This window comes from Mustela nivalis (assembly GCF_964662115.1).
Source record: "Mustela nivalis genome assembly, chromosome: 2".
Classification (NCBI taxonomy): domain Eukaryota; kingdom Metazoa; phylum Chordata; class Mammalia; order Carnivora; family Mustelidae; genus Mustela; species Mustela nivalis.
Genome location: NC_139021.1, coordinates 105123825 through 105147488, shown reverse-complemented (window position 1 = coordinate 105147488; position 23664 = coordinate 105123825). Strand labels below are relative to the sequence as shown.

General features: G+C 41.5%; 1 protein-coding gene and 1 long non-coding RNA gene across 15 annotated transcripts in view; one reads left to right on the top strand and one right to left on the bottom strand.

Annotated features, from left to right (window-relative positions):
- The window catches only part of LOC309859779, a 33448-nt gene extending 27750 nt beyond the window's left edge, over nucleotides 1–5698 (bottom strand). The window contains exon 1 of the long non-coding RNA XR_014308897.1: nucleotides 4515–5698. This is a non-coding gene — a long non-coding RNA (uncharacterized lncRNA). The remainder of the gene's footprint in view (nucleotides 1–4514) is intronic.
- Nucleotides 1073–23664, top strand: part of LGALS8 (galectin 8) — a 47551-nt gene continuing 24959 nt past the window's right edge. For 2 of the 14 annotated variants that reach the window (XM_082720848.1, XM_082720854.1), the window contains exons 1-2: nucleotides 20589–20683; nucleotides 21110–21150. The gene's annotated coding sequence lies outside the window, so the exon portion shown is untranslated. Of the gene's footprint in view, nucleotides 1136–3642; nucleotides 4373–20580; nucleotides 20684–21109; nucleotides 21151–23664 lie in introns of those variants that run through there. The other 12 variants (XM_082720858.1, XM_082720853.1, XM_082720852.1 and 9 more) reach the window with 10 other exon arrangements.

Here is a 23664-nt window from a genome sequence, read left to right as displayed (position 1 = left end):
TCCATCTCTCCATGTCCTCCGTGTTATTTCTTATACTCCACAAGTAAGTGAAACCATATGATAATTGATTCTCTCTGCTTGACTTATTTCACTCAGCATAATCTCCTCCAGTCCCATCCATGTTGATAAAAAAGTTGGGTATTCATCCTTTCTGATGGAGGCCTAATACTCCATAGTATATATGGACCACATCTTCTTTATCCATTCGTCCGTTGAAAGGCATCTTGGTTCTTTCCACAGTTTGGTGACCGTGGCCATTGCTGCTATAAACATTGGGGTACAGATGGTTCTTCTTTTCACTATATCTGTATCTTTGGAGTAAATACCCAGTAATGCAATTGCGGGGTCACAAGGAAGGTCTATTTTTAATTTTTTGAGGAATCTCCACACTGTTTTCCAAAGTGACTGCACCAACTTGCATTCCTACCAACAGTGTAAGACAGTTCCCCTTTCTCCACACCCTCTCCAACACATGTTGTTTCCTGTCTTTTTAGTTTTGGCCATTCTAACTGGTGTAAGGTGGTATCTCAATGTGGTTTTAATGTGAATCTCCCTGATGGCTAGTGATGATGAACATATTTTCATGTGTCTGATAGCCATTTGTATGTCTTCATTGGAGAAGTGTCTGTTCATGTCTTCTGCCCATTTTTTGACATGATTATCTGTTTTCTGTGTGTTAGTTTGAGAAGTTCTTTATAGATCCTGGATATCAGCCTTTGTCTGTACTGTCATTTGGAAAGAGATATTTTTTACCCATTGTATCCCTAGTGTCTAAAATGTTACCTACTGTAATATACATAGTTTAAGTATTCTATTGTGTTTCCATTTTAAAGATTTACATAATTTCATTTTAAAGATTTACATAATTTCAGATTCGTTCTTACTTAGAATAACAATACCCTATTCTTTCCTTAACATACCATCCTCTGCCAAGTCTTTCAAGAGAATTAGTTTAAAAATAGGATAGCATCTCATTCTTTGGGCCATTGGGATGAATTGATTTAATTTATATTCCTGTGCAGATCTTTCACATCTTCAAGGTTCTTTTATTTTATGACAAAACCATAGTTCTAGAAGCTTGTTCCTCACACCTGAAAAGACTGAATAAGGAACATGATCCTGTAGAACAGAAGAGGTAAGCCTGATGAATCTGACCACAGCAGGGTCTGAAGGTTGGGAAAAAAGGCTGAGTGCTCATGGGTGTTAGTAGTGGGATGTGAGAGAGATTAGTTCAAAGCAAGAGAATTCAAAGAAGAAATGAGTCCATTTACAGAAAGGGGGGATATTCAGAAGAGGTTGATGACACCAACCATGAAATTTTCCTGGGAAGTAGACCTATGGTTAAGCAATATAAGTGCTGTAGTTTCATGAAGAATATTCTCCTGAAAAGGTCCATAGAGCTGGCCCGGTCCATAGAGCATACAACTCTTGATCCTGGGGTCATGAGTTCGAGCCCCACACTGGGTATAGACATTACTTAAAAAAAAAAAATAATCAAAATAACGCATTCCTAAAGACAGCATCATTTAAAATCTGCATAATTCAGGACTATTTTTCTCACGGGACTAGATGAAAAGCAGGTGTATGTTCTCAGAGCTTATAAATCTGTAGCTATTGTGGCAGATTTTTTTTAAAAGAATTTATTTATTTATTTGACAGAGAGAGATCACAAGTACACAGAAGAGGCAGGCAGAGAGAGGGGGGCAAGCAGGCTCCCTGCTGAGCAGAGAGCCCCGCCGTGGGGCTCAATCCCAGGACCCTGAGATCATGACCTGAGCTGAAGGCAGAGGCTCAACCCAATGAGCCACCCAGGCGCCCCGTGGCAGATTTTTTTTAAATAGTGCTTTTATATGTATCTGTATCATTATTCTTGCTAGAATATATCATTATTCTTGTTCTAGAGTTTTGACTTCTAAATGCACAGTGTGATCTATCAAAGTTTTTTTTTTTTTTAAGATTTTATTTATTTATTTGACAGAGATCACAAGTAGGCAGAGAGGCAGGGAGAGAGAGAGGAGGAAGCAGGCTCCCTGCTGAGCAGGGAGACTGATGCGGGGTTCCATCCCAGGACACTGGGATCATGACCGGAGCCGAAGGGAGAGTCTTTAACCCACTGAACCACCCAGGCGCCCCATCAAAGTTTTTACTTAAAGTTCTTTACAGTGTTTTAGCACACCTGACTTATATTCCAAAATTATTGATTTGAGGCCTATTTTCCCAGCCCTGGCACCACCATCCAATCAATGCTTGGAGATTAAAAATTTTAATTATAATACAAAAACACAGCAACACAGTAACAAACAAAATCACCACCAGAAGTGCTTCCTACCTGTAAACAACACGATTCACATCATTAATAAACTGTGGCAGGTGTTTCTTTCTAAAGGTGTTAATCCTACTAAGGAACCAGAAGAGCATACAGTTTCAACTCATAAAACTAAAATTATTTTTACTGCTTTTTATAAAATTGGGGCACTAATATTTGTTCACATTTTGCTTCTAAGACACTATTTTTATATCATACAAATTAAAATTGGCAGCCCCTCTTAAGTGTGTCTTCTTGGGTGAGGAAAGAGGTCAATAAAGTGATGAAAAGACATCGATGCAACTAGAAATGATCCCTTCAGCTTTGGAACTCTAAGGCGACTGTCTGCAAATAATTTGTAACATCTATGTTATTGTTTTGAACTGATATTCTGAATGTTTATTGCTGTGTTTTGGGGACAAAATCATCTCAAGAACCACTCTTGTAATTATCCCCTGTCTCCTCCATCATTAGCGTTCTCCGCTGTACTGTATCATTCATAGGAGTAGAGTCAGTAGTGTGGTGGTAAATGTTTAATATACAGCTTTGGGGGTGGAGTGAGTGGGGGAAAGCCTTAGGTGGTCGTGGTGTGGTGTAAATAGTTCCACTCGTGGCCAATTTCAAGATACCAGCATGGAAATGAGGTGCAAAATTGGGTCTCCCAAGCCAGTATGATCCAGCTCCAATATATCCCTGAAAATGTTTTTCAAACCTCAGTTGATAACGCGCTAATGGGTCTTGCAAACATTTTAGTGGCAGCGTTTTTTAAATGAAAAATTAGAGTGCTTTGCATATCAAGAGTATTGTTTTGCAAAGTTTTTTTTTTTTCATAATTTTAACCATGTATGTGACAAGTCACAACGTACATGTAGTTCTTATTGGGGCTTACTCATTGAGTCTACAAGGCACCACTGTAGTATCTTCTATTAAAGATTTAATCAGTGTATTTGAGAGAGCGCGCGCGCACAAGTGTGCATGAAATGGGGGTGGGAGGAGAGGGGAGGGGAGGGGAGTGCGTGACGAGGGGGAGAGTGGGAAGGAGGGGCAAAGGGAGAGCGATAGACAAGCGGACTCCACGCTGATTGCTTGAACATGACATCTTTGCGGTGCCTAATAGGAAACAGATGGCAAGCAGCCAGCTGTTCAAGTAGCTTACATAATTTGATTTGCATTTGTTTTTACAGCAAACCAGCGGCCAGTGTGGGTCCCTGACTGAGAAATCGGTTATTTACTGGACATCTAAATCTGCTCGTAACTGTGCCCCATCCTGCTGGCACTGTTCCCTAGGGGAGGCGTGTAACTTAGAAAACCAACTCGTCAAGTACTTGGCGAGTCGTCCACAGCTGCGGCAAGTCCAAGTTAAAGTAGCCCGACGCGGCGCGCGGGGCTGGGCGCCGTGCAGCGGTACCGAACCCGCTCCCCGCCCATGTCACGGGTACCCAGGTTGTGTACGGGCAAAAGGGGGCGCCTCCAGGGCGGGTTATCTTCCACAGCACCATCTGCACTCTGACCCGAGGCAGAGGCCGGGACACGTGCGCGGGCGGAACACGCGGGGCCCAGAGTGCTCCAGTTTTCTCCTTTCCAGCCCATTTCCCCGCCCTCCCACCCCGACCACCGGGGCAGGCGAGCCAGGCAGAGGCAGGCGGGCGCGCTCAGGAATTCTTGAAACACACGCTGCTGTCCTCCCTCCCGGTCCGTCCCGCAGCAAGCCGAGGGCGGAAGGTCCTCCTGGCGGCGATCCGCGGCCACACGCGCGCAGCGCCCTGACCGCGCCCGACACACGGAGGCGGGGCCGCCGGCGACTCCCTCCGGGGCCTGCGAACCGCGAAACGGAGGCGGACTGATTCCTCTGGCTTGCCGTAGTCGCCCACGCCTCCCGGGGTCCCGGGGACGCGCTGCGGCAGAGGAACAGCTCGGTGCGCGCCCGACGCCTGCGACGCCAGTCCGGGGGTGAGTCGGCCGACGTCGGTTCGCGGGGGGCGCGGCGGCCGAGGAGGGGCCCCGGACGTCGCCGTCTGCGAGTCGGAGTTTGGTGTCTGGGACGTCTGGGGGGCATCCGATCCACAGGTTCTCTCCGCGGACGCGTGGGGCGGGGTGGCGGGAGGCTCCCGGGAGGGACTCGCCGCGGGACCTGTGGCCCGGCCCTCCCGGCGGCGGCTGCTGGCCGCCCCGCCGCAGACCCTCCCCTCCCCTCCCCTGCCCTGCGCACCTGCGGACTCCCAGCCCCAGCCGAGCGCCGCCGGCCCCCGGGGGTTCCGGACGCTTGGGGACGGACCTCCTCTGCTCTCCGGACTCTCCGCAGACGCGTTCGTTCTAGATGCCGAGTCATTTGACTGCGGTGTGAAAAAGTTGGGAGCGTAGTAGCTTTGACTGTCGGTGAAACGTGCTGGTGGCTTTGTGAAGCGAATAAACAGCGGGACCCGTCCCTTTGGGAATGACGGGTTTCACGCAAGCCTGGGGTTTAAACCGGGTTACTCTCTGGGCTTGATGTCAGTGATCAGTGTGGCATCTCTGTCCTTTCTGTTTGCTCGGATTCCCCCTTCCTGAATTTGACGGAGCGGAAGGGTCGTGAGGTTTTGACTCGTGTCTAAATTGATGGCAGGCTGGGGTTACGGTTAGGTGGTAGACCTAGAGGGAGGCAGTATTTTGTTCATAGAAACTCATAGATGCGGTTACTGCGTATTTGTGGTGCGGTGTAAGGACAGAATGGGCGGAAGTAAATGTAGGAAGCTTCACTTTCGTTTCTCTTTTAGTTCTGCTCGACGACCTCAAGGCTTCCCTGGAGCTCGTTAATGTGAACTTCTATCAGATGAGTACTTTAATCTTTAAAGCTGCGGCTGATGCGCAGCAGCCTCCGCCCCTCCCCGCCGGTAGTAGTTGTTGTTATAAGCCACAAGGGAAACTATATCACTGTTATCGAAGGGATTGGGTTTTTTCTTTTTTTCAGATTTTATTTATTTATCTATTTGAGAGAGAGAGCGAGAGCGTGGGCCCGGGGAAGGGACGGAGGGAGAGGGACAAGCCGACTCTCCGGGGAGCTGGGAGCCCAGATCAGGACCCCAGCCAGAGTCAGAGCTTAACGGACCGAGTCACCCAGGCGCCCCTGGATTTTTTTTCTTTTTGGCTTGTTTAATGTGGAGGAGGAAGAGCAATGGCTCCTATTAAAATAAGAGCAAGCATTTATAAAGCACTTACTATCCCACTGTTTTATTAATTCATTTAATCGGAACAAACCTGTAAGGTGAATGCTATTATTCTCACTTTACAGGTGAGAAGAGTTAAATGAGTATCTTTAGTAATTGTACAGGACTCTTTGCTATTATTTTATTTTTAGTAATAAATTCCAAATTAGAGATTTTCTATGCATGTATCCTAAATTTATTATTTGGTTTTATTTTTTTTTCTTTAAAGATTTTATTTATTTATTTGACAGAGAGAGATCACAAGTAGGCAGAGAGGCAGGCAGAGAGAAAGAGGAGGAAGAAGGCTCCCTGCTGAGCAGAGAGCCGGATGCGGGACTCGATCCTAGGACCCTGAGATCATGACCTGAGCCAAAGGCAGCGGCTTAACCCACTGAGCCACCCAGGCGCCCCTATTATTTGGTTTTATTTTTGTTTGAGCAACTTTAGGATTTGGGTGGCAAAAATAAGGGACAATTAGTGCTAATTTTGCTTATCACAATTAATGACGTCTTTCCTCCTGCTGTTACTAACTTGCCTGCATGATCCGATGAACTTGGTCTTCTTTTTTAATTGAAGAATAATTGACATATATTGTGTTAGTTTCAGGTATAACATTGAGTCTGTATTTATAAAATTTATATACATTATTTATTAAATGATCACAATAAATCTGATGAACATCTACCACCACGAAGTTGTTACAGTATTATTGACAATATGTATATGTAGTAAACATCTGTTACTATAATGGAACCAACAGGAGTCTGCTCCTTGATGAGTCAGAGATAGAAACTACACCTGGGTGAGCTGTCCCACAAAGGAAGCTTTATTTGCGTCCAGTAAGGAGATCCTGGGGAATAACTTTCAAAGCTGGGACTCCCCGAGGCGAGGTGAAAGGGTTGTTATGTAAGTGAAGTTTGTGCTTCTCCTGGGTATTACGTTAGTATTATAATGAGGTCAAGGTAATTGTTGGTTATTCTGGAGGTCGCTCCTTGGTCCTTCTGTACAAGCCTGAGTCAGGGGTTTAGGGCCACCAGAGTTCTTCCTCTGGTCATTATTATTTTTATTTTTATTTATTTATTTGAGAGAGAGAATGAAAGGAGAGAGGTCAGCAGGAGAAGCAGACCTCCTGCAGAGCAGGGAGCCCGATGCAGGACTTAGTCCTGGGACTCCAGGATCATGACTTGAGTCCAAGGCAGTCTCTTAACCAGCTGAGCCACCCAGGTGCTCCTTTGGTCATTTTTTTTTTTTAAGATTTTATTTATTTATTTGACAGAGATTACAAGTAGGCAGAGAGGCAGGCAGAGAGAGAGAGGAGGAAGCAGGCTCCCTGCTGAGCAAGGAGCCCGATGCGGGACTCGATCCCAGGACCCTGAGATCATGACCTGAGCCGAAGGCAGCGGCTCAACCCACTGAGCCACCCAGGCGCCCTCCTTTGGTCATTATTGATTGAGATGTTTCCATCATGGGATATTATGCCCACAGGGTCTTTTGCCTGAATTAAGACATAAGCTGTAAAGAAGAGCTTAAGGAAAAATGCAGAATACCAAGGCTGGTGGGTAGAAGGAGGTGGGTGGTAAAGGTCATGTCTTGGGGGTCTAGTTGGTGATGTCACCCTACAAGATTGTTACAATATTAGTGACTATATTCCGCATTATAGCCCTTTTATTATTTACTTTATAACTGAAAGATTGTCTCTTCATTTCCTTCACGTGTTTCCTCCATCCCTCCTACCAACATGAGTCTCTTTTCTGTTTTGTTACGTACTTCACTTAGCCTAACACCATCTAGATCCATCCATGTTTGTTACAAATGTCAAAATTTCATTATTTCTTATGTCTGAATCATATTCCATTATACATATAAACCACATCTTTACCAGTTCAACTATGATGGACATTAGATTGCTTCCATATCTTAGCTATTGTAAATGCTGCTATGAACAGAAGATTATATATGCCTTTCCTAATTAGTATTGTTCATTTTCTTGGGTAAATATCAAGAAGGGGAATTGCTGGACCATATGACAGTTCTATTTTTAATTTTTTGAGGAACTTCCTTACTGTTTCCCACAGTGGCTGTACCAGTTTACATTCCCCCCATCAGTGCACCAGGGTTCCCTTTTCTCCACATCCTTGTCAACACTTGTAATTTTTTGTCTTTTTGATTTTAACCATTCTGACAGGTGTGAGGTGATCTCTCATTGTGGGTTTGGTTTGCATTTCCCCGGTGGTTAGTGATGTTGAGCATCTTTTCTTGTACCTGGTACTTATCTGTATGTCTTCTTTGGAAAAGGGCCTAGTCAGGTATTCTGCTCATTTTTTAATCATACTCTTTGCTTGATACTGAGTTGTATTATTTTATGTATTTTGGATGTTTTATGTATGTATTTTATGTATTTTTGTTGTTAACCCCGATTGGGGTATAATTTGCAAATATCTTCTCCCATTCAGTAGGTTTCCCTTTTGTTTTGTTGATGGTTTCCTTCACTGTGCAAAAGCTTTTTATTTTGTTCTTGGTCCATTTGTTACTATTTTGTCCTTGCCTGAGGAGACAGAGCCAAAAACATGCTGTTGACACTGATGTCAAAGAGCTTACTGCCTGTGTTGTTTGAGTTTTATGGTTTCAAGTCCTATATTTTATAACTTAACCCGTTATAAGTTTATCTTTGTATTTGTTACAAGAAAGTGGCCCAGTTTCTCTTTTGCATGTAGCTGTCCACGTTTTCAACATCAGTTATTAAAGAGACTGTCTTTTCCCCATTGTTGCCTCCTTTGTCGTAAATTAATTGACCATGTAACCATGGGCTTATTTCTGTGCTCTCTGTTGTGTTGTTTATCTCTTTGTTTTTTATTACTCTACCTTGTAGTGTACTTCAAAATCTCGGAGAATGATACCTCCAGCTTTATTCTTCTTGTCAGGATTGTTTTGGGTATTTGTTTTTTGTTTCTGTTTGTTTGTGGTTCTGTACAGATTTTAGGATTATATTTTCTAGTTCTGTGAAAAATGCCATTGGTATTTTGATGGGGATTGCATCAGATCTTTTTTTTTTAAAGATTTTATTTATTTATGGGGTGCCTGGGTGGCTCAGTGGGTTAAAGCCTCTGCTTTCGGCTCGGGTCGTGATCCCAGGGTCCTGGGATCGAGCCCCACATCGGGCTCTCTGCTCAGCGGGGAGCCTGCTTCCTCCTCTCTCTCTGCCTGCCTCTCCGCCTACTTGTGATCTCTTACTGTCAAATAAATAAATAAAATATTTAAAAAAAAAGATTTTATTTATTTGACAGAGAGATCATAGGTAGGCAGAGGGAAGAGGCAGGCAGAGAGAGGAGAAAGCAGTCTCCCTGCTGAGCAAAGAGCCCGATGTGGGGCTCGATCCCAGGACCCTAGGATCATGACCTGAGCCGAAGGCAGAGGCTTTAACCTGCTGAGCCACCCAGGTGCCCTGCCTCAGATCTTTTGATTGCTTAGGGTATTTTGGACATTTTGACATTATTAATTCTTCCAGTCAGTGAACATCATCTATCTTTCTGTTTATTTGTGTCCTCTTCAGTTTCTTTCATCAGTGTCTTAGAGTTTTGAGATTCTAGGTCTTTCACCGTCTTGATTAAATTGATCTATAGGTACTTTATTCTTCTTGATGTAATGGTAAATGGTTAATATCTGTTTCTGAGAGTTCACTGTTAGCGTATAGAAAAGCACTCATTTCTCTATACTGGTTTTTATATCCTGCAACTTTACTGAATTCATTTATTCTAATAGTTTTTTGGTGGAGACTTTAGAGTTTTTTAAGTTTTTTTTTTTTTATAGTATGTCATCTGCAAATAGCAACAGTTTTACTTCTTCCTGTCAAATTTGGATGCCTTTTATTTCTTTTTCTTGCTTAATGGCTGTGACTAGGACCAGGACTAGTACTGTGTTGAATACAAATGGTGCAAGTGGGCAGATTTGTTCCTGATTCGAGAGGAGAAGCTTTCAGCTTTTCACCATTGAGTAGGTTGTTAGCTGTGGGTTTGTCATATACGTGACCTCTATTATGTTGAAGTATGTTTCCTCTGTACTCACTTTGTTGAGAGTTTTTATCAAAAGTGGATATTGAGGGGGCACCTGAGTGGCTCAGTGGGTTAAAGCCTCTGCCTTCGGCTTAGGTCATGATCCCAGGGTCCTGGGATCAAGCCCCGCATCGGGCTCTCTGCTCAGCAGGGAGTCTGCTTCCTCCTATCTCTCTGTCTGCCTCTCTGCCTACTTGTGACCTCTCTCTCTCTCCCTCTGTCAAATAAATAAAAAATATCTTAAAAAAAAAAAAGTGGATATTGATGGGCGCCTGGGTGGCTGAGTGGGTTAAGCCTCTGCCTTGGGCTCAGGTCATGATCTCAGGGTCCTGGAATCAAGCCCCACATTGGGCTCTCTGCTCAGCAGGGAGCCTGCTTCCCCTTCTCTCTCTGCCTGCCTTTCTGCCTACTTGTGATCTCTGTCAAATAAATAAATAAACTCTTAAAAAAAAGTGGATATTGAATTTGAGCAAATGCTTTTTCTGGATCTATCGAGATGTTCATATGATTTTCATTCTGTTTTGTTAATGTGGTACAGCATGTTAAATTTTAAGGACCTATTTTATATTTTTATTTTAGCTAGAAGCTTCCATTGAGGTTAAACAATAACTTTGTTGTTTAACCCTTAAACTGTCCCTGTTCCCTTTCCCCCAGGGGACCTACTTAAAAACAAGTCCCAGAAACCAGCTCCAGGTAACAAAGCTCAAATACAAGGGTGGGTCAGGCCAGGTGGAGACAATCGATCAATGGTGGTGGGGGGAATGCATACTGTCTCCCTAGTTACAAGGAGTATGGGCCCCGCCCTTTGGGAGCCTTTGGGGCGCCAATCCTAACCAAGGTGATAGGCTGGGTCAAAAGTCTACTAGGGTAAATTGTAACTCAGTTGGTCACCTAGCATCACTGTGGTGTTTCCTGTGTGTGTTACAATCTCATTGGCCACCTGTGCATGGCCAGGCCCGACTGCATGGCCTTTGCCCTTAAAAGCTAGTCTGTGAAACAGAGAAGGGTCGCCCTCCCTGTCTTGTAAGATGTGCGTCCCCGAACATTGGGTTAGATTCTTGATACTTGGCACGTAATAGAGCTTTGCTTGACCTTCACTTTATATCAGTCTTGCTCCTTTAATCACGGACCCATTATTGGGGGCATAACAAAATGATTTGCGGATATTTAAAGAACCTTGCATCCCCAGAATAAATCCCACCTGAGCACATGTATGATCTTTTTAATGTATTGCTGAATTCAGTTTATTAATACTTTGTTGAGGATTTTTACAGCTATGGTCATCAGGGATATTGGCCTGTAATTTTTTGGTAGTGTCTTTGTATGGTTTGGTATCAGGGTAATGTTGGCCTTGTAGAATGAGTTTGGAGTAGAAACATTCTTTCATTTACAGTTTTTTGGAGGCGTTTGAGAAGAATAAGCATTAACAGTTCTTGAAATGTTTTGTAGAATTCACCTGTGAAGGTTTCTAAGTCCTAGACTTTTATTAGGAGTTTTTTTTTTAATTAACGTATAATGTATTATTAGCCCCAAGGGTACAGGTCTGTGAATCGCCAGGTTTACACTTCACAGTTCTCACCATAGCACGTACTCTCCCCAGTGTCCATAGCCCAACCTCCCACCCCTCCAACCCTCAGTTTGTTTTGTGAGATTAGGAGTCTCATATGGTTTGTCTTTTTCCTGATCCCTCATTTCATTTATTCTTTTCCTACCTCCCAAAGCCCCCACATTGCCTCTCAATTTATTAGTTTTTTGATTACTGATTCAATTTCATTCACAAGTGATTGATTTCTTCAGATTTTTAGTTTCTTGCTGATTGAATTTTTTTTTAAGATTTAGATTTATTTATTTGACAGACAGGAGATCACAAGTAGGCAGAGAGGCAGGCAGAGAGAGAGAGGGAGGGAAGCAGGCTCCCTGCTGAGCAGAGAGCCCGATGTGGGGCTCGATACCAGGACCCTGAGATCATGACCTGAGTTGAAGGCAGAGACTTAACCCACTGAGCCACCTAGGCATCCTTGCTGATTGAATCTTGAAAGATGGTATGTTTCTAAGAATTTATCTATTTCTTCTAGGTTGTCCAGTTTGTTGGCATATATTCATTTGTAGTAGTCTCTTATGACCCATGTATTTCTATGGTATCAGTTGTAACTTCTTTCATTTCTGATTCTACTTATTAGACCCTGTCTTTTGCTTGATTAGTCTGGTTAAAGGTTTATCAATATTGTTTCTTTCAAAGAACCCATTTCATTGAACTTTACCATTTTTTGTCTCCATTTATTTCTTCTCTGATATTTACTATTTCCTTCCTTTTACTAATTTTGTACTTTTTTTTCTATTCTCCTGAGGTGTAAGGTTGGATTGTTTATTTTTTTTGTTTTTCTTTTTCTTGAGGTAGGCTATGGACTTTCCTCTTACAACTGCTTTTGCTACCTCCCGTATGTTTTAGAATGTTGTGTTTTCATTTGTCTAAAGGTATTTTTTAATTTTCTCTGATTTTTTTCATGGAGCCATTGGTTATTTAGTAGCATGTTCTTTGTCTTAACATGTTTGTGGAAGTTTTTTTTTTGTTGTTTGTTTGTTTTTCTTACTGTAAGTGATTTCTGGTTTCATTCCATTGTGTTTGGAAAAGTTGCTTGATACGATTTTAGCCTTTTTAAATTCATTGAGACTTATTTTGTGGTCTTAATGTGTGGTCTTTCCTAGAGAATTTCCATGTGTACTTGAAAAGAATTACTATCTGCTGTGTTGGGATTGGATATTTTGTATATATCTGTTTAGTCCACCTGGTCTAATGTATCTTCTAAGGCCAGTGTTTTCTTATTAATTTTCTGGTTGGGTGGTCTCTCCAGCCAACTGTATTGCTGTTTATTTATTTATTTGTGTTTGTTAGTATTTGCTTTATATATTTAAGAGCACCTATGTTGGGTGAATAAGTATTTATAATTGTTACATCTTGTTGGGTTGATTTAACATTATGTAATGCCCTTGTCTCTTGTTACAGTCTTTGTTTTAAAATCTATTTTGTCTAAAATAAGTATTGCTATGCCATGTTTCTTTTCTTTCCTGTTTGTGTGGAATATATTTTTCCATCCTTTCACTTTGAATTGGTGTGTGTCTTTAGATCTGAAGTGAGTCTCCTGTAGGCAGTATATGGATAGGTCTTGCGTGTTTATTTATTTAAAAAATTTATTTTAATTCCAGTATGGTTAATGTACAGTGGTATATTAATTCCAGGTCTACAGTACAATTCTCTGTAGTACTCAGTGCTCATGAAGATAAGTGTACTCTAATTCCCTTCACTTCTTTCACCCATATTCCAGCCCTTCCCCTCTGGTACCCGTCTGTTTGTTCTCTGTAGTTAAGAGTCTGTTTTTTGGTTTGTTTCTTAGTTTTTCCTTTGTTTGTTTCTTAAATTCCACATATGAGTGAAATCATATGGTATTTTTCTTTGACTCATATCACTTAGCATTATACTCTCTAGATCCATTATGTTGTTGCAGATGGATTTTATTCTTTTTTATGGCTGAATAATATTCCATTGTGTGTATGTATATATATATATACACACTCCACATCTTCTTTATCTGTTCATCTGTTGATGGATACTTGGGTTGCTTCCAAAATTTGGCTATTGTAAATAACGCTGTAGTGAACGTAGAGGTGCATATATCCTTTCAGATTGTTTTCGTATTCTTTGGATAAACATCCAGTAGTGCAAATACTGGATCATAGAATAGTTCTATTTTTTATTTTTTGAGAAACTTCTGTACTGTCTCCCACAGTGGCTGTACCAATTTGCATTTCCACCACAAGGGTTCCTTTTTCTCCACATCCTTGCCAGTACTTGTTGTTTCTTGTGTTTTTTATATAGCTATATCTCATTGTGGTTTTGATTCATATTTCCTTGATGTGAGTGATGTTGAGCATCTCTTCATGTGGCTGTTGGCCTTCTGGATGTTGTCTTTGGGAAAATGTCTGTTCATGTCTTCTGCCTATTTTTTTTTTAAAGATTTTATTTATTTATTTGACAGAGAGAGATTACAAGTAGGCAGAGAGGCAGGCAAAGAGAGAGAGGAGGAAGCAGGCTCCCCGCTGAGCAGAGAGCCTGATGTGGGACTCCATCCCAGGACCCTGAGATCATGACCCGAGCCGAAGGCAGTGGCTTAACCCACTGAGCCACCCAGGCGCCCCTCTTCTGCCTATTTTTAAATTGGATTATTTGTGGGGTTTTGGTGTTGAGTTGTGTAAGTTCTGTATTATGTTTTGGATGCTAACCCTTTATCAGATGTCATTTGCAGATATCTTCTCCCATTCATTAGGTTATCTTTTAGTTTTTTTGGTTGGTTCCTTTCCTGTGCAGAGCTTTTTATTTTGATGTAGTCTCAACAGTTTATCTTTGCTTTTGTTTCCCTTGCCTCAGGAAGCATATTTAGAAAGACATTGTTATGGCCTATGTCAGAGAAATTACTGCCTGTGTGCTCTTTAAGGATTTTTATAGTCTCAGGTCTCACATTTAGGTACTTAATCCATTTAGAGTTTATTTGTGTGTATGGTGTCAGTTCTTTTGCATATCCGGTTTTCCAGACACCATTTATTGAAGAGAATGTCTTTTTCTTATTGCATATTCTTTTTTTTAATTTCTTTTCATTGTTCCAAAATTCATTGTTTATGCACCACACCCAGTGCTACATGCAATACACACCCTCCTTAATACCCACCACCAGGCTCACCCCCAACCCCCTCCCCTCCAAAACCCTCAGTTTGTTTCTCAGAGTCCACAGTCTCTCATGGTTCATCTCCCCCTCCGATTTCCCCCAACTCACTTTTCCTCTCCATCTCCCAATGTCCTCCATTTTATTCCGTATGCTCCACAAGTAAGTGAAACCATATGATAATTGACTCTCTCTGCTTGACTTATTTCACTCAGCATAATCTCTTCCAGTTCCATCCATGTTGATACAAAAGTTGGGTATTCGTCCTTTCTGATGGAGGCATAATATTCCATTGTATATATGGACCACATCTGCCTTATCCATTTGTCCGTTGAAGGGCATCTTGGTTCTTTCCACAGTTTGGCGACCATGGCCATTGCTGCTATGAACATTGGGGTACAGATGGCCCTTCTTTTCACTACATCTGTATCTTTGGGGTAAATACCCAGTAGTACAATTTCAGGATCATAGGGAAGCTCTATTTTTAATTTCTTAAGGAATCTCCACACTGCTTTCCAAAGTGGCTGCACCAACTTGCGTTCCTACCAACAGTGTAACAGTATTAAAATAGGTATTAACTCTTCTCCTTTCTCCATATCGTCTTCAACACATGTTGTTTACTGTCTTGTTGATTTTGACCATTCTAACTGCTGTAAGGTGGTATCTCAGTATGGTTTTGAAGGGAATCTCCCTAATGGCTAATGATGATGAACCTTTTTTCATGTGTCTGTTAGCCCTTTGTATGTCTTCATTGGAAAAGTTTCTGTTCATGTTCTGCGCATTTTTTTATGTGATTGTCTGTTTTGTGTGTGTTGAGTTTGAGTTCTTTATTGATTTTGGATATCAGCCCTTTGTCTGTACTGTCATTTGCAAATCTCTTCTCCCATTCCATGGGTTACCCCTTGTTTTGTTGACTGTTTCTTTTGCCATGCAGAAAGAAGCTTTTGCTCTTGATGTGATGAGGTCCCAAAAGTTCATTTTCACTTTGTTTCCTTTGCCTTTGGAGACCTACCTTGAAAAGAGTTGCTGTGGCCGATGTCAAAGAGGTTACTGACTTTGTTCTCCTCTAGGATTCTGATAGATTCCTGCCTCACCTTGAGGTCTTTTATCCATTTTGAGTTTATCTTTGTGTATGCTGTAAGAGAATGGTTGCATTTCATTCTTCTACACATAATTGTCCAATTTTCCCAGCACTATTTATTGAAGAGACTATCTTTTTTCCAATGCATATTTTTTTCCTGCTTTGTCAAAGATTATTTGACCATAAAGTCAAAGGTCCATATCTGGGCTCTCTACTCTGTTCTGCTGGTCCAAGTGTCTGTTTATGTGCCAGTACCATGCTGTCTTGGTGACCACAGCTTTGTAGTAAAGCTTAAAATCAGGCCACATGATGCCACCAGTTTTTTTTTTTTTTTTCAGCATTTCCTTAGCAATGTGGGGTCTTCTGGTTCCATACAATTTTAGGATTGTTTGTTCCAGCTCTTTGAAAAATGCTGGTGGAATTTTGATCGGAATGGTATTGAAAGTATAGATAGCTCTAGGCAGTATAGACATTTTAACAATGTTTATGTTTCTGATCCATAAGCATGGAATGTTTTTCCATCTTTTTGTGTCTTCAGTTTCTTTCATGAATGTTCTGTAGTTCCTCGAGTACAGATCCTTTACCTCTTGGTTAGATTTATTCCCAGGTATCTTATGGTTTATGGTGCTATAGTAAGTGGAATCGATTCTCTAATTTCCCTTTCTGTATTTTCATTGTTAGTGTATAAGAAAACAACTGATTTCTGTACATTGATTTTGGATCCTGCCACCTTAGTGAATTGCTGTATGAGTTCTAGTAGTTTGGGGGTGGAGTCTTTTAGTTTTCCATATAAAGTATCGTGTCACCTGTGAAGAGAGAGAGTTTGATGTCTTCATTGCCAATTTGAATACCTTTTATTTCTCTTTGTTGTTTGATTGCTGTTGCTAGGACTTCTGGTACCATGTTGAACAAGAGTGGTGAGAGTGGGCATCCTTGTTGTGTTCCTGAGCTCAGAGGGAAGGCTGTCAGCTTTTCCCCATTAAGGATGATATTTGCAGTGGGTTTTTCATAGATTTTATGAAGTTGAGGAGGTTCTCTCTATTCCTATACTTTGAATTGTTTTAATCAGGAACGGATGTCTTATTGCCTATTCTCTTCCCCCATTGCATATTCCCTTATTTGTCAAAGATTAATTGGCCATAACATTGTAGGTTTATTTATTTGCATTCTATTCTTTTCCATTGATCTTTGCATCTATTTTTGTTCCATACTGTTTTAATTACTAAAAGCTTTGTACTATAACTTGAAATCTGGAATCGTGATACCTCCAGCTTCATTTTTCTTTTTCAAAATTGCTTCGGCTATTTGGGGTACTTTATGGCTTCTTACAAATTTTAGGATTATTTGTTACAGTTCTGTGAAAAATGTTATTGGTATATTGATAGGGATTGCATTAAGTGTGTAGATTGCTTTGGGTGGTATGGACAGTTTAACAATATTTGTTCTTGTAGTCTGTGAACACGGAATGTTTTTCCATTTGTTTTTATCAACTTTGTTTTTTTTTTTCATCAGTGTTTTATCATTTTTAAAGTACAGGTCTTTCACCAACTTGGTTAAGTTTATTCTTAGGTATTTTACTATTTTGGGTGCCGTTGTAAATGGGGGTTTTCTTGATTTTTCTTTTTGCTCCTTCATTATCAGTATATTGAAGTGCAGTGGATTTCTATGTATTGATTTTGTATCTTGCAACTTTACTGAATTGCTTTATCAGTTCTAGTAGGTTTTTGGTGGGGTCCTTAGGGTTTTCTGTATAGAGAAGCATGTCATCTGCAAATAGTGACAGTTTTACTTCTTCCTAAGTAATTTGGATCCCGGTTATTCTTTTTTCTTGTCTGATTATTGTGGCTAGTACTTCTAGTACTATGTTCAATAAAAGTGGTGGGAGTGGACTTCTTATCTTATTCCTGACCTTAGGGGAAAAGTTCTCAGTTCTCCCATTTAGGATGATATTAGCTGTGGGTTTTTCATATATGACCTTTGTTATGTTGAGATATGTTCCCTCTAACCCTATTTTGTTGAGCATTTTTATCATGAATTGTGGTTGTTCTTTGTCAGATACTTTTTCTGCATCTATTGAGATGATTATATGGTTCTTATCCTTTCTCTTTTAAAAATTTTTTAAAAGATTTTATTTATTTGACAGAGATCACAAGTAGGCAGAGAAGCAGGCAGAGAGAAAGGAGGAAGCAGGCTCCCTGCTAAGCAGAGAGCCTGATACGGGGCTTGGCCCCAGGACCCTGGGATCATGACCTGAGTGAAAGGAAGAGGCTTAACCCACTGAGCCACCCAGGCGCCCCTCTTATCCTTTCTCTTATTGATGTGGTGTATCACATTTATTGATTTGGGAATCCAAGAATTCCTTGAATCCAAGAATAAGTCCCACTTGATAGTCCCACTCATTCAAGTCCCACTTGAATGATATTTTTAATGTATTTTTTGATTCAATTTGCTAATATTCTGTTGAGGATTTTTACATCTGTGTTCATCTGAGATATTGGTCTGTCCTCCTTTTCTGTGGTATCTTTATCTGGTGTTGGAATCAGGATAATGCAAACATCATAAAATGAATTTAGAAGTGTTTCCCTTCCTTTTCTGTTTTTTGGAACAGTTTGAGAATAGGTATTAACTCTTCTTTAAATGTTTTGTAGAAATTGCTTGTAAAACCATCTGGTCCTGGAGTTTTGTTTGTTGTGTGTTTTTTGTTTTTTTTTTAAAGATTTTATTTATTTATTTGACAGAGAGAAATCACAAGTAGATGGAGAGGCAGGCAGAGAGAGAGAGAGGGAAGCAGGCTCCCTGCTGAGCAGAGAGCCTGATGCGGGACTCGATCCCAGGACCCTGAGATCATGACCTGAGCCGAAGGCAGCAGCTTAACCCACTGAGCCACCCAGGCGCCCTGTTTTTTGTTTTCTGATTCAATTTCATCGCTAGTAATTGGTCTATTCAAATATTATGTTTCTTCCTGCTTCAATTTTTTTTTTAAGATTTTATTTATTTATTTATTTATTTATTTATTTTTAAAGATTTTATTTATTTATTTGAAAGACAGAGATCACAAGTAGGCAGAGAGGCAGGCAGAGAGAGAGAGAGAGGGAAGCAGGCTTCCTGCGGAGCAGGGAGCCCGATGCGGGGCTCGATCCCAGGACCATGAGATCATGACCCGAGCCAAAGGCAGCAGCCCAAACCACTGAGCCACCCAGGCGCCCCAAGATTTTATTTATTTATTTGACAGAGAGAAATCACAAGTAGGCAGGCAGAGAGGCAGGCAGAGAGAGAGGAAGGGAAGCAGGCCCCCTGCTGAGCAGAGAGCCCGATGTGGGACTCGATCCCAGGACCCTGAGATCATGACCTGAGCCGAAGGCAGCGGCTTAACCCACTGAGCCACCCAGGCGTCCCTCCTGCTTCAATTTTGATAGGTTATATGTTTCTAGGATTAATCCATTTCTTTTAGATTGTCCAATTTGCTGGCATATGATTTTTCATAATATTCTCTTACTAATCTTGTATTTCTGTGGTGTCAGTTTTATCTTGTCTTTCATTTCTGATTTTTTTTAGTATTTATTTAGTTATTTGTATTGATTGGATGGTCTGGATAAAGGCTTATCAAATTTTTTTAAGATTTTTATTTATCTGACACAGAGAGATCACAAATAAGCAGAGAGGCAGGCAGAGAGAGAGGAAGGGAAGCAGGCTCCCCACTGAGCAGAGAGCCTTATGTGGGGCTGGATCCCATGACCCCAAGATCATTACCTGAGCCAAAGGCAGAGGTTTTAACCCACTGAGCCACTCAGGCACTCTAAGGTTTATATATTTTGTTCATCTTTTCAAAGAAACAGCTTTTGGTTTCACTGACCTGTTCTATTTTTTTAGTTTCTATATTGTTTATTTCTGCTCCAATATTTATTGCTTCCTTCCTTCTGCTGGTTTCGGTCTTTTTTTTTCCCCCTAGTTCCTTGAGGTGTAAGGTTAGATTGTTTGGTTTTTTATTTTTCTTCTTGAGGTAGGCCAATATTGCTATAAACATCCCCTCTTAGAACTGCTTTTCCCAGATCCCAAAGATTTTGGATTGTTGTGTTTTCATTTTCATTTGTCTCCATGTATTTTTTTATTTCATGTTTGATTTTTTTTGGTTGACCCTTTTCATTGTTTAGTAACGTTATTTTTTTTAAAGGTTTTTATTTATTTATTTATTTGACAGAGAGAGAGAGAGAGAGAGATCGCAAGTAGAGCAGCAGACAGAGAGAGAGGGTTTAGGGGGTGAGACGCAGGCTCCCTGCTGAGCAGAGAGCCCAATGGGGGGCTTGATCCCAGGACCCTGGGATTATGACCTGAGCCAAAGGCAGAGGCTTAACCCACTGAGCCACCCAGGCACCCTAGTAACATGTTATTTAACCTCCATTTATTTGACTCTTTCCACATTTTTTCTTGTGGTTGATTTCTAGTTTCGTAGCATTGTGTGGTTTTGATCTTTTTAAATTCATACTTGTTACATGATCTGTTGTGGAGAATGTTCTGTGTACTTTTGAAAAGAATGTGTATTCTGCTGGTTCAGGTTGGAGTGTTCTGATTGTATCTGTTAAATCCGTCTGGTCCAGTGTGTCATTCAAAGCCACTGTTCCCTTGTTTTTCTGTTTGGATGATCTGTCCATTGATATAAGTGGGGTGTTAAAGTCCCCTGCTATTATTGTATTACTATCAGTCATTTCCTTTATGTTTGTTACTAACCGTTTCATGGATCTGGGTGCCCCCATGTTGGGTGCATAAATATTTATGATTGTTCTGTCTTCTTGTTGGAGTGTTCCCTCTATGATTATATAGTATCCTTCTTTGTCTCTTGTTATAGTTTTTGTTCTAAAGTCTGTTTTGCCCAGTGTAAATATTTTTACTCTGGCTTTTTTTTCTAAGATTTTATTTATTTATTTGACAGACAGAGATCATAATTAGGTAGAGAGGCAGGCAGAGAGAGAGGAGGAAGCAGGCTCCCCACTGAGCAGAGAGCCCGATGCGGGACTCAATCCCAGGACCCCGAGATCATGAACTGAGCCTTAGGCAGAGGCTTTAACTGACTGAGCCACCCAGGAACCCCTACTCTGGCTTTCTTTTGACATTCATTTGCATGACAGATGTTTCTCTATTCCCCCATTTTAAGCCTGCCATGTGTCTATAGTTCTGCGATGAGTCTTTTGTAGGCAGCATATAGATGGGTTTTGTGTGTGTGTGTGTGTGTGTTTAAAGAATTTATTTATTTCAGATAGCACAAGCAGAGGGAGAGGGAGTCTTATGTGGGGCTTGATCCCGGAACCCCAAGGTCATGACCAGATCCATATGCTTAACTGAACTGAGTCACCCAGGTACCCCTGGTCTTTTTTTTTTTTTTTTTTTTTATAAATTCACTCTGTGTCCTTTTTAAAAAAATTATTTTATTATTCTTTAAAGATTTTAGATTTTAAAAAAATATTTAAAGATTTTATTAATTTATTTATTAGAGAAAGAAAGCGTGGGCATGTGCCAGCACAGGGAGGAGCAGAGGGGCAGGGGGATGGATGAGTACTCTATGCTGAGTGAAGCCTGATGCTGGGCTCAGTTCCAGGACCCTGAGATCTTGACCTGAACTGAAACCAGGAGTCAGATGCTCAACGGACTGAGCCACCCAGGCAACCCCCCCCCCCACTGTTTGTCTTTTAATTAGAGCATTTATTCCATTTACAATCCAAATAATTATTGATAGGTATGTATTTATTGCTCTTTTGTTACTAACTTTGTGGTTGTTTTTATAGTTCTTCTGTATTCCATTCTTCCCTTGCTCCCCTCTCTAATGGTAAGTCTGCTTTCTTCAGTGATTTACTTGGATTTCTTTCTCTTTTATTTTTACATGTCTGTTACTGGTTTTTGATTTGTGCTTAATATTGGGTTTGTAAATGACATTTTACATATATAGCAGTCTGCATTAAGTTGATGATTGCTTCATTTTAAACCTATTCTTCACTTCTCTTTCCCCACATTTTAGGTAGATGGTATCGTACTTTACATTGTTTTATTTTATACATGGCCTGAGTGATTTTTACAGATATACTTATTTTTACTGCTTTTGTGCTTCCTACTTGTTACTCTTACTCATAGTTTTTCCTTTCCGCTCAAATAGTCCTCTTTAACATTTCTGGTAGTGTTGGTTTAGTGGTCATGCACTCTTATCTCTCCTTTTATTCTGAATGACAGCCTTGCTTGATAGAGTATTATTGGCTGCAGATTTTTTTCCTTTAAGTGCTTTAAATATATCAGTCTTCTCTATTCTGGCCTGCCTGGTTTCTGCTGAAGAATTAGCTGATAGGCTTATGGAGTTCTCTTTCTCTTGCTACTTTTTTTTTTTTTTAAGATTTTATTTATTTATTTGACAGAGATCACAAGTAGGCAGAGAGGCTGAGAGAGAGGGGAGGAAGCAGGCTCCCTGCTGAGCAGAGAGCCTGATGCGGGGCTTGATCCTAGGACCGTGAGATCATGAACTTAGCCAAAGGCAGACCTCCTGATCCACCCAGGCGCCCCGTCTCTTGCTACTTTTAAATGCTCTCATTATCACTACTTTTGTACCATTTTAATTACTTTGTGTTGTGATGTGGGCCACTTTGGGTTGATTTTTTGGGGGGTGTCTGTGTCCCATAGATCTGGATATCTGTTTCCTTGCCCAGGCTTGGGAAGATTTCAGCTATTACTTCAAATAATTTTTCTGCCCCCTATTTATCTCTTCTTCTAAGATTTCTTTTTTTTTTTTTTAAAGATTTTATTTATTTATTTGACAGAAATCACAAGTAGATGGAGAAGCAGGCAGAGAGAGAGAGGGAAGCAGGCTCCCTGCTGAGCAGAGAGCCCGAAGCGGGACTCGATCCCAGGACCCTGAGATCATGACCTGAGCCGAAGGCAGCGGCTTAACCCACTGAGCCACCCAGGCGCCCTCCTTCTAAGATTTCTCTACTGCAAATGTTATGCTTGATGGAGTCACTGAGTTCCCTGAGTCTGTTCACATTTTGCATTTTTTTTTCTCTTAACTGCTCAGCTTGATTACTTTCCATTACTCTGTCTTCCAGGTCACTGATTCATTCTTCTGCTTTGGTCCCTGCTGTCTATTCCATTAGTGTATTTTTAATCTCATTTGTTTTGTCCTTCATCTTTGCTTGGATCTTCTTTATCTCTGTTCAGGGTCTCACTGACATCCTCTACTTTTTTCTCAAATCCAGTGATAAGATTATTACTTTAGATTCTCTGTCAGGCATATAACTTATCTCCATTTTGCTTAGGTCCCTTGCTGTGGTTTGGTCTTGTTCTTTCATTTGGGAACTATTTCTCTGTCTCCTCATTTTGTCTAACTCTCTGTGTCTGTTTCTCTGTGTTAGGAGAGTCACCTATGTCTCCTGGTCTTGAAAGTTGTGGCTTTATGAGGATTTCCTGTAGTGTCCTCTAGTGTGGTGTCCCTGTTCTGGAACCTGGTGCCTCAGGGGTGTGTCCTGTGTGTGTTACAGGCACCCTGCTGTGGTGGCTGAGCCCCTTGTGACTTCAGTCCATTCATCCTCAGTGGCTCTCTTTGTTGTGGGCAGTGTTTGGTCCTTGCAGTGTGAGTGGACCCGTCTTGGGCTCCCAGGGCTTGAGTTGAGTGAGAACAGGCATTTGCCAGAGCTGTGGTAGCTCTGAACTTCTGGGTGCTCTGTGTTGTTCCCCGTGAAGCTTTAGTTGGTGGGTGGGACCTGCAGTCAGAGCAGATGTCTGCCTCCACTCCTCTGCTGGGTCAGCAGTCAGACTGGTGTGTGTGGTCATATTCCCCTCACCCCGGGGCAGTAGTCACTGGGAGTCAGGCCAGCCCCTGCCAGGGCTGCTTGCACACTGCCTGGCTTTGAATGGGCCCCATCTAGAAGTGTATTGGAGGCTGTAGATCTGCAGCATGGGGGGCGGGTGCGTGTGTGTGTGTGGTGGGCAGCAGTGTTAGCAAGGTTTGCACACTGCTGGTTTTCTACAGGAGAGGTCCAGAAGTGAACTGAAGCACGTCTGGCTGAAAGGGGCATATGCCTGAAGCCCAGGGTGTGGGAAGGGATGGAAGCAAGTTAGGTAGTGAAAGTCAGCACAGCGCTGGTTCCCACAGATTGCTCTGTATTTATGCTGGGGGGAAGGCAAGGGAGGGATATGGTGCTTGTCAGTTTCTTTGTTCCTGGCAGAGTACCCCAGTGACCCCTGCCCCTTTAAGACCTGCGATTAGTAAGTAAATCTCCCTCCCATGGGCCCCAAGCATTTTTCAAATTGCTGTTTCTGTTCTGTATCTCTCTAGGCTATTTGTTGGGCTCTTTCTTTT